The sequence below is a fragment of the Bos taurus genome, chromosome 2 (genome assembly GCF_002263795.3).
Source record: "Bos taurus isolate L1 Dominette 01449 registration number 42190680 breed Hereford chromosome 2, ARS-UCD2.0, whole genome shotgun sequence".
Lineage (NCBI taxonomy): Eukaryota > Metazoa > Chordata > Mammalia > Artiodactyla > Bovidae > Bos > Bos taurus.
Genome location: NC_037329.1, coordinates 130,760,484 through 130,771,596, shown reverse-complemented (window position 1 = coordinate 130,771,596; position 11,113 = coordinate 130,760,484).

Below are 11,113 nucleotides of genomic sequence, written 5' to 3'. Positions count from 1 at the left end.
TGAACCACCAGGGAAGCCCCCCAGATCCCTAGTGGGCTGCTTGACTTGAAAGATTTGGTGCCTGCCTCCTCTGTATTGCTTTCCTGGCTATGTTAGAGTCTTGCTAAATATTTGCTGCATGATTAATTGTTACTTTGCCAACAAAGGTTCCTCTAGTCAAGGCTATGGTTTTTCCTGTGGTCATGTATGGATGTGAGAGTTGGACTGTGAAGAAGGCTGAGCGCCGAAGAATTGATGCTTTTGAACTGTGGTGTTGGAGAAGACTCTTGAGAGTCCCTTGGACTGCAAGGAGATCCAACCAGTCCATTCTAAAGGAGATCAGCCCTGGGATTTCTTTGGAAGGACTGATGCTACAGCTGAAACTCCAGTACTTTGGCCACCTCATGCGAAGAGTTGACTCATTGGAAAAGACTCTGATGCTGGGAGGGATTGGGGGCAGGAGGAGAAGGGGACGACAGAGGATGAGATGGCTGGATGGCATCACTGACTCGATGGACGTGAGTCTTGAGTGAACTCAGGGAGTTGGTGATGGACAGGGAGGCCTGGCGTGCTGCGATTCATGGGGTCGCAAAGAGTCGGACAGGACTGAGCGACTGATCTGATCTGATCTGATCTGTCTCTTCTTTAAGAAAAGGCTGATTGCAGCCCTTTCTGTAACATTCAAAAGCTCTTGCTACAAATGTGACATTGGAATTTAAGGTACAAATGTGGCATTTAGTTTAAGATGTTCTTTGAGATCAGAGTGAGGGGATTTCAGAAAGGAAATCCTAACCTTGTCAAGTAGAAGCAAGGATTTTTCTTATATATAGTATTTAGATGGTTTCATTTCACAACAGTCGTTTCGATCTTTTTCATATGGCCATTTTGGTTTTTGCAGATTATAATTGGGGATAAAAGTAAGGTGCCAGATTAGGTGTTTACTCTGTACCAGGTGATAATCAATAGTTTTATACACATTGCTTTGTTTCTCTTGGTGGCAGTTTTATGAGTTAGATGTTATTGTAGAGAAAAGATATAGAAGTGAAGTAACTTGCTGGGATTACATACATTAAAATTTTGAATTCTAGCTCAGTACTGTATTAAGTGCCTTGGGAAGGAGATAAAAAAGTATAAGCCTAGGTTTTCCTCTCAGAGAGCTTAAGCTCTTTTAGAATAAACACAAACTTATGTGAATAAAAACAACATAATTAAGTGCTCAGTTGTGTTTTACATTTGTTCAGTGAGTATCTACTGTGTCCAGTATTGATCTGTGTTCTGGGAATACAGCAGAGTCCCTGCCTTCACAGAGATTTCCTTATTTTTTACCTGTCTTCCTTTACTGCAATATAACATAAACAAGATAATGATGGATTATGAGTATACTATAATGGAAATAAACAGGATAATACAATAGAAGTAAGGAGGGAGAGGGCTGGATAGTACTCTACATAGTGTGTTTCGGGGAGGATTTTCTGAAGAGATGATTTGAGCTGAGATGTGAAGGATGAGAAGTCAAATGGTGTTGTGAACAGGGGAAGGACTATTTGGCAAGTATAAAGGCCTGTAGGCAGGACAGGACTTGACATGTTTGAGGAATATAGGGAGACATGTATAGCTAGAGCATGAAGAGTGAAAGGGATAGAGTATGAGATAGGAAACTTAAGAGCTAAGAAGGGCCTTGCCATGGAAGTTCAGAGACTTCGGGCAGTTTCTGATAGCTGCAATAGTTAGGGACTGTGTTTCAGGTAAGGTGGGAATTGGGGATGGGAAATTAGGATAGAAACAGGATGAGTTGTAAGGCTAGACATCCAAGATTTGGAGAGATTTTATGGATAAAAACATAGACATTGAAATAAGCACCAAACTGTATTAGATAATTTAAATAATATCAGGCAACACGCAATTGATTAGATGGGCCGAGTAAGACGCAAACTTAGGTGAACAATTTCAGTCCTGTTTTGCTTAGGTTGCCAGACCTCAGAGCTGTAGCAAATTTAGACTTGAGATTTGGGATCTGTGAAATGCTGTCTTTTGTTATCTGATCTTTTGCAGGAAACTGAGGGGAGATTTGAGTGTGTTTTAATATCTCCTTAATTAAGAGGAACAGAATGCTGCTGCTGCTGCTAAGTCACTTCAGTCGTGTCCGAGTCTGTGCGGCCCCATAGACGGCAGCCCACCAGGCCCCGCCGTCCCTGGGATCCTCCAGGCAAGAACACTGGAGTGGGTTGCCATTTCCTTCTCCAATGCATGAAAGTGAAAAGTGAAAGTGAAGTCGCTCAGTCGTGTCTGACTCTTAGTCACCCCATGGACTGCAGCCTACCAGGCTCCTCCGTCCATGGGATTTTCCAGGCAAGAGTGCTGGAGTGGGGTGCCATTATAGGAAACTGCATTTAAGGGTGTCCGTACTAGTAATATTGTGAGGGAGGCTGTGCGGTGTCGGTGCTGATTTCCTTACTGTCTGTGTGTGCCACTAGGGTTATTGTCCCAAGCGGATGTGAACTTCGTTCCAGGCATGGGGGGCATGGCTATGTATAGGACAGTGCTCAGCACTTATTAAGTGTTTGTTGAATGAGTGAATAAATCTACAAGTCTTGAATATTTTGAGGGAAAATCTTACTGTAATTTCCCTTCTTTTCTAATCAGATTCTTAGTACTCTTATACATTTTTGCATACTCTTCAAATTTTCCGAAGTGTTTTGAAATATATTACACTCAGAAATTATATAGCTTAGTAGATACTTACTAATTGGACTACATTTTTTTTTTTTTTTTTTTTGAGTCACAAAGACAGTAAAAAATGATTACTTTGGCTAGCATCCCTTAATTTTTGGTAGTTTGAGGAAGGAAAACTCAGCAAGGTTCTAAAAATAAGGACTCCTGTTCTTACTGGATCAGACATTTCTGAATGAAGTCATTTTCAGAAACGAAGCTGACACAGCAGACTTGGAGCCCTGCTGAAAACATCCTTTTACCACACAGGATCATCATCTTTCATTGTATGAGTGCTGCTGTCAGCACTTTCCCCTGACAGTTGGTTTATTTGTTTGTTGTCTCAAGGACCCAGAGAACCTTAATTTGGCACCCGCTTCTCTACTGTCTCATGTAGGTTGTAGTTTCACAATATATATCAATTTCTTTCACAACTGGTAGAGAATGGAAGAATTGAGTAATTGCCTTAATGAATGCCTAATGTTTGCTTTTCAATACTTTGCATATGCTAATGCATCTAATTGTCAGCTGGAGAGATTAGAAATTTTGCAGCCATTTTGTGGGGGAGAGATACATGAAGAATTTGAGATGTTTTTGCCCAAAGATTCTTTTGTTTTATGTAACATCTGGAAAGTACATTTAGGAGAGGGGAGAAAAACCCATTATCTTTTCCAGCAATCAAAGGCTTTTGTAGTGTTAACCACATTGTGTCCAAGTCTGTTTCCCTGATTTCTTTGACTAATTTTGGTGCGAATTTTACATGTATCTGCCAATATCAAGTTAAACATTTGAGAGGAAAAAAGCAACAACAGGGCTCTCAGACATGTACCAGGAGACTTCATCCTTTAATTTATGGACTTAATTTTAGAGGTGAATAAGTAGAATTTGGGGGGAAAATAAGCGTACTCACAGCTATTTAGGGGCTTCCTTGGTGGTTCAGACTGTAAAGAATCTGCCTGCAATGTAGGATACCTGGGTTTAATCCCTGGGTCGGAAGATCTTCTGGAGAAGGGAATGGCAACCCACTCCAGTATTCTTGCCTGGAGAACTCCATAGACAGAGGAGCCTGGCGGACTACAGTCCATAGGGTTGCACAGAGTCCGACATGACTGAGTGACTAATACTTTGACTTTCACAGCTATTTAAGGATAGGAGAACAAAATAAAGTTTGGTTTTTGCAAAAATAGCAGATTTATTAGCTTTATTTAAAGCAAAACAAATACGTTCTTATTTTTATTTTACCACCTTTCTTGATAAAGGATTCTGGCCTTCACTCATTTCTTCCTATTAGAACAGACACCTGGAAGATGGAACATAAACAATTGAAACAACCAGTCAGCTTTTAGGGAACATGTACTGGCTTGAGTGAGGAGATCAAGGTGTAAAAAATTTTGATTATTTCAGGAGGGTTTTCTGTAAAGAAAACTTTTGGATACTGCGTAAGATATGAGACGTGGTAACCTAGCCTCTACTCTGTTAATTATTCTAAAAAATCATCTAATTGCTCTGTTATTTACTTCCACAACTTAAGTGCACAACAAAATCATTCTCATAGAGCTCAGTCAATTAAGTAAACAGGGTTGGGGATTTTATTTTACTCCCCTTAAAAGCTAACATGTTAGCCTTTTATTGTTTTACAGACGCTGGCAGAAAACATGGGTCAGAGACAACGAATATAATTAAGCCATAGCCAGCAGCAGGAGATGAGAGTGTTGTGTGCCACATCGTTTACCCCTAAGACTTACAGATGGGCTGTGCAGTGGGTTTGAGTCATAGCTGAGGAGCACTGAGCTTGGGGAACCTACTATCCAGTAGCATGCAGAAGGCCACCTTGCTCTTTGTCCCCGAGGGAGACTTTTCTGTACCCTTCAAGGTTGTTGGCTGCAAACATAACCCTGTGACATGGTCTGGATAGAGTGATCAGGGCCTTGCATCCTTAGCATACCTAGAAGATGCTTCGGACCACAAGAGACCTGTGAGGACTGTCTCTCCCTACACAGGGTTGTCTGCTTTTTACTAACAGAAAGTTACTTTATAGAATTCTGGTTTTAATTTATTGTTCAAATTGGAATGCACACATTTATTATTGAAAACTGAAGCAAACCATGTGATCATATTAAGCTTCTTTTGGATTTTATTAGAGCAGATAAGTTTGAGCAGTAGTTGAATCATTTTGACCTTTTGAATGAGCACCAACGTTTTCTAAGATGATTCCTTGTTTACTTAGGACACTGAAAACAGATTATCAAGTTCAAAAAGAACTGTATTTATGTGACTTGTTATGTATTTGCCTGAATTCTGAAGAGTTGGGAAAGACAATCAGGCTACATGAGTGTTAACTGTCTGGCACTGGGGCAAGTCCTTTGCGTTTAGGCCAGAATTATCTGCAAAATGATGGGAGATTCAGTTCATTAAGGAATATTCCAATTTTGAAGGAAAATCATATTCTTTATTTGGGTTCTTTTAAGTAATATTGGATGAATTCCTAAATTTAGTTTGAAACTAAGTGTCCCTTTCAAGGTCTTACAGTATATTGCTTGTTTTGGGGGAGAAAGGCATCTAGGGCGGAGGTGCAGTAGAGTTTCTGGGCAGATCTGCGAAAGGCTGTATGCACCATATTCTCCAGAAGCGACTGGATGTGACAGGAGAGACAAGTGGCACCAATTTATTTATTCTGTCTAATCCTGTAACCAGAGCAGCTGTGTCATCAGATATGTAAGGAAGGCTTGTTATTCAGGATTCTTATTCTCTTGATTCTTGATGCCTCTTTCCTGTATCTTAAGTATGAAAATGGGTTGCTTCAGGGAGAACTGTATTTCAGATGAAGAGTATTACTTTGGGTGTATTTTGTGTTAGTGTGAATGTAGTATTTTTTTCTGATATCACTTCTCTCAATTCCATTCTAACACTTAACTCCCAGAATTAGTGTAGACCCCACAGCTTAAGGGCTCAGCCCCACAAGACTGCCTCAGCTTCAGGCAGCAGCTGCAGATGGGGTGCCGAGGCTATCCACCCTGCTGCCTGGCTGATGGCAAATTTGGGATATGGGATACAGGTCCTCTCCAGACAGGCACTCTCCAGCACAATGTGGTGACTAACTTGGAAGCTCTCTTAAATCTTCTTGTTCAACAGTTTTCACAGATCTCAGTTTCTAGTGCCCTCCTCCCCATCCCCTATTGCTGAGGTTGACAGGTAGGGCTGAAAATTCTAACCCTCTCATTGCATGGCCTTTCTGATGAGCAGTCCCATCCCAAGGCTATCCAGGGGCCCCTTCCTAGTCAGTATTAGGAAGGAGCTTATTATGAATGACAAAAGATAGTGCTATCATTTAGGGGAACTTCAAGGGTTTAGGAGTTCTGTGACAGGAATCCTGCACAAAGACTATTTTTACCACAGTGAATAGCAAAAATTAGACGTGGGTTTTATTCACACTGTTTACTGTTAATATTTCACATCGTTTTATAAGGGATATAATAATCTGATTGAGAATACGTATTTTTTGCAAAGCATGCTTATTAGCAAATGCTCTTTGTGCCTTATGCCTTATGCCTAGAATGAACGATGGTGCATGGGAAGACAAGGCATCTGTGGCTCGGAGCTTTGTTCCCTTCCCCTGTGTGAATTCTTTTCCTCCGGGATTGCATTGTCTGGTGGAGTTTAGTTGGCATCTAGCTAATAATGGGAGAAGGCAATGGCACCCCTACTCCAGTATTCTTGCCTGGAAAATCCCCTGGACGGAGGAGCCTGGTAGGCTGCAGTCCATGGGTGTCGCTAAGAGTCGGACACGACTGAGCGACTTCACTTTTACTTTTCACTGTCCTGCATTGGAGAAGGAAATGGCAACCCACGCCAGTGTTCTTGCCTGGAGAATCCCAGGGACGGAGGAGCCTGGTGGGCTGCTGTCTATGGGGTCACACAGAGTCGGACACGACTGAAGTGACTTAGCAGCAGCAGCAGCAGCTAATAATGATGCTAAAGAGAGAGTTCCAAAGTCTCTTTATTTTTATTTAAATATTTATTGATTTGGCTGTGCTGGGTCTTAGTTGCAGCATGTGGGATCTAGTTCCCTGACCAGGCATCAAACCCAGAATCCCTGCACTGGGAGCTCAGAGTCTTAGTCACTGGACCACCAGGGAAGTCCCCCATTGTCTCTTTAAGTCTAGATAGAGCCCAGGAATCCCAGAGAACTAAAGGGACTTTAGTTTAGAGATTCTTGAAGGGTAATTTGAACTGCCAAAGCATTTAAGAACCTAAGAGAAGGGTTTTGGTGTGGCTGTCAGGAAGAGTGATAGATACTGGGAAGGAATGTAGATCACCTTATTTCACAATTTTTCTTCCTTAGGATTGGCAGTCATTTTTTGTGCCTAAGGTTGCTCAACGCCAACCAATTCCAAGTTATGGTACAAATGAACTTCATTATTAAAAAGAAAATAGTATTTAGCTGTTGGTGCAAAATGACTTCTAGCCACTCTGGATAGCAGAATGGTAAATTGGTACTACATAGCCTCTTTGGTGTTACAGTGATTTGACATGGCTTAAATAGAGAGTTAGCATAAGATCTACCAACATGTCTGGCCGAGTTTGCTCCATGTTGTTGAAGCTGCCATTATGTATGTTGCAAAAACAGTCTCTCCCCTGGTCCCTTACTTCCTTCCCATCTGTGGGTCATCTGGTGACATTTTAATACATGATAATATTAATATTACATGTCAAATGCTTTGCAGAATAGTCCTAATTAAGTTGGAACTTGACTCTGAAATGACCACCTTTGTAATGATAACTCTAAATTTGACTACATTTGTAGTAAAAACTTCACTCATTTAAGACTAGGTGTAAACATTTACTAAGCATTTATTGGAGGCCAGGCACTTTTACTTCTTTACATATATTATCTTCTTCATTCAACTTTATGAGAGTGGTATTATTATTTTCATTTTTTAGATAAGTGAAAACAGCAGTTAAATAGCTTGCCTAAGGTAACATAAGCTAGAGTGGTAGAGCCAGTCTGACTTCTCAACCAGTGCTCTTAGCTGGGGTCGCACAACCGGTTTCTGATAGATTGCTGAACTGTCAGGTTAGGAAGCCTAAGAAAAGGAAGATTTGTGAGTATAGAGATAGAAAGGGGAAGAGCGAACTCTATCTTACAAATTCTCGCTTCCTTTCTCCCCAGTAAAGATTGAGTGGTTGTCTGCAGGGTGAAGAAATAGGAAATGAACTTAACCCCGCTTCCTTGCTCCTCCTCTAGCTTCCTCTGCCTAATGCTGGCAACTGTCATATACGTGCCACTTCATTTGTAGTGATCATGTTTGTTTTTATTAATGTCACCTCTCAGGAGAAATTGGTAGAGTGTATAGAGTTTTAGAGCAGAACCTTGACAGGCTGCTTGGGCTTAAATTCCAGTTCTGCCATTTACTCAGAGAAGGCGATGGCACCCCACTCCAGTACTCTTGACTGGAAAATCCCATAGATGGAGGAGCCTGGTAGGCTGCAGTCCATGGGGTCTCGAAGAGTCGGACACGACTGAGCGACTTCACTTTCACTTTTCACTTTCATGCATTGGAGAAGGAAATGGCAACCCACTCCAGTGTTCTTGCCTGGAGAATCCCAGGGACGGGGGAGCCTGGTGGGCTGCCGTCTATGGGGTCACACAGAGTCGGACATGACTGTAGTGACTTAGCAGCAGCAGCAACCATTTACTGGCTCAGTCATCTTGATCTAGTTACTTAACTTCACTGAACCCTCCTTTTCTTACCTGTGAAACAGTGATGTATAGTACATACCTCAGAGTTGTTGAGAGGATGGCATGTACAGATATGTGTAATATGTTTAGAACAGTATGTGACGCAGAGTAAGTGCTATATAAGTGTTGGCACTGGCACTGTTATTTGAGAACACTTAGGTTGAACCAGTATTAAAGCACCTCTGAAGTATCTTGGTTCATGATCTCTCAGTATCCAACATGAGTTTTGTGTTACTAAATACCTGCTTGATACAGATAATTTACAGTGATTAATTTGGATTCTACTTTTAAGAAACTCACTTCTTGGAGATTTAAATGCCTGTAGTGTTTATTTTAGTTTGCATTCTTTTGTTACTGGTAGTTTTTGTCTGGTTATCATATGTGGTTGTGGTTCTCGGACTTCTCTGTATATGAGAGTTAAATAGGGAGGATTGAGATCTGGTTTATAAGATTTGAGGTGATGGTCCAGGAATCTGAATTGATAACAAATTCATTTCGGGTAATCCTGACTGTGATTGCTTGAGGTAATAGTTTTGGAATTGCTGATTTAGAGGCTGAATTCAAGTATAACAGTAAAAAGAGATTATATAAAACATATTAACAGTGTGAACATTGATAAACAGAAACCTCATTTAAGCTGGAGTCAGGCTTCCCAGGTGGTGCTGAATTGAAGTGGAAGTCACCTCTTTGTGACCCCATGGACTCTACAGTCCATGGAATTCTCCAGGTCAGGATACTGGAGCAGGTGGCCTTTCCCTTCTCCAGGGGATCTTCCCACCCACCCCAGGGATCAAACCCAGGTCTCCCATATTGTAGGGGGATTCTTTACCAACTGAGCTTTCAGGGAAATCCCAGGTGGCACTAGTGATAAAGAATCCACCTGCCAGTGCAGGAGATGCAAGAGACACAAGTTCGAGCCCTGGGTCAGGAAGATTCCCTGGAGTAGGAAATGGCAGTCTACTCCAATATTCTTGCCTGGACAATTCCACGGGTAGAGGAGCCTGGTGGGATACACTCCGTAGGGTCTCAGGCTACAGTCCATGGGACCGCAAAGAGTTGAACACGACAGCACGTACTGCAAGGAGATCCAACCAGTCCATCCTAAAGGAAGTCAGTCCTGAATATTCATTGGAAGGACTGAAGCTGAAGCTGAAACTCCAATACTTTGGCCACCTGACATGAAGAACTAATTCATTTGAAAAAACCCTGATGCTGGGAAAGATTGTAGGCAGGAGGAGAAGGGGACGACAGAGGATGAGATGGTTGGATGGCATCACCGACTCAATCGACATAAGTTTGAGTAAACTCCAGGAGTTGGTGATGGACAGGGAGGCCTGGCGTGCCGCAGTCCATGGGGTCGCAAAGAGTCTGACACGACTGAGTTACTGAACTGAACTGAGCACAGCAGCAGGTGAGCAGAAGGGGGAGCTCTCACACCCTACCACTAGATTTTAATTGTCCACCTGGAAATTACTTTTGTATCTCCAGCAGGGAGAAGGTAAAATAACTGGCTGTTTTATTGTTTTAGATGAACAGTTGTCAGATTTTCATCAGTTTGCATGTGGGCAATGATGATTTGTAATCCCAGGGGATCTTCCTGACCCAGGGGTGGAACCCAGGTCTGCTGCATTGCAGGCAGATTCTTCACCATCTGAGCCAGGAGGGAAACCTGACTGGGTCTGTTCCCATACCAAAATTATATTGTTTTGTTTTAAAACTCCATTAAAAAAATTATATCTATTTGTGTGACTGTGCCAAGCCTTGCCTGTGGCATGTGGGATTGTGTGATCTTTCATTGTGGCATGCAGGATCTAGTTCCTCGACCAGGGATCAAACCCAGGCCCCCTGCATTTGAAGTATGGAATGTTAGCTGCTGGATCACCAGGGAAGTCCCCTAAAATATATTGTTAACACCTGTTAAGTAACTTGGTTTTAAGGACTGCTCTGTAAATAGAGAAAAGTGCAGGAAATACAGAAAGAAATAATATGGGAGTCTTCAGGAGAAGAAGAAATATTTGGGTGGATTTCCTGTTGTTTTGTGTGTCATTCGCTATTAATAAATAACAGCAAATATAATCAGTTTATTTTAGCCTGTTTTTGATGTGTGTGTTTTGGGTAAAGTGTGAAAAGTTTTGGTTAGGTAAGGCAATGCCAAAAAATGCTCAAACTACCGCACAATTGCACTCATCTCACATGCTAGTAAGTCAGTTCAGTCGCTCAGTCACGTCTGACTCTTTGCGACCCCATGAATCGCAGCACGCCAGGCGTCCCTGTCCATCACCAACTTCCGGAGTTCACTCAGACTCACGTCCATCGAGTCAGTGATGCCATCCAGCCATCTCATCCTCTGTCGTCCCCTTCTCCTCCTGCCCCCAATCCCTCCCAGCATCAGAGTCTTTTCCAATGAGTCAACTCTTCGCATGAGGTGGCCAAAGTACTGGAGTTTCAGCTTCAGCATCATTCCTTCTAAAGAAATCCCAGGGCTGATCTCCTTCAGAATGGACTGGTTGGATCTCCTTGCAGTCCAAGGGACTCTCATGCTAGTAAAGTAATGCTCAAAATTCTCCAAGCCAGGCTTTAGCAATATGTGAACCGTGAACTTCCTGAGGTTCAAGCTGGTTTTAGAAAAGGCAGAGGAACCAGAGATCAAATTGCCAACATCTGCTGGATCATGGAAAAAGCAAG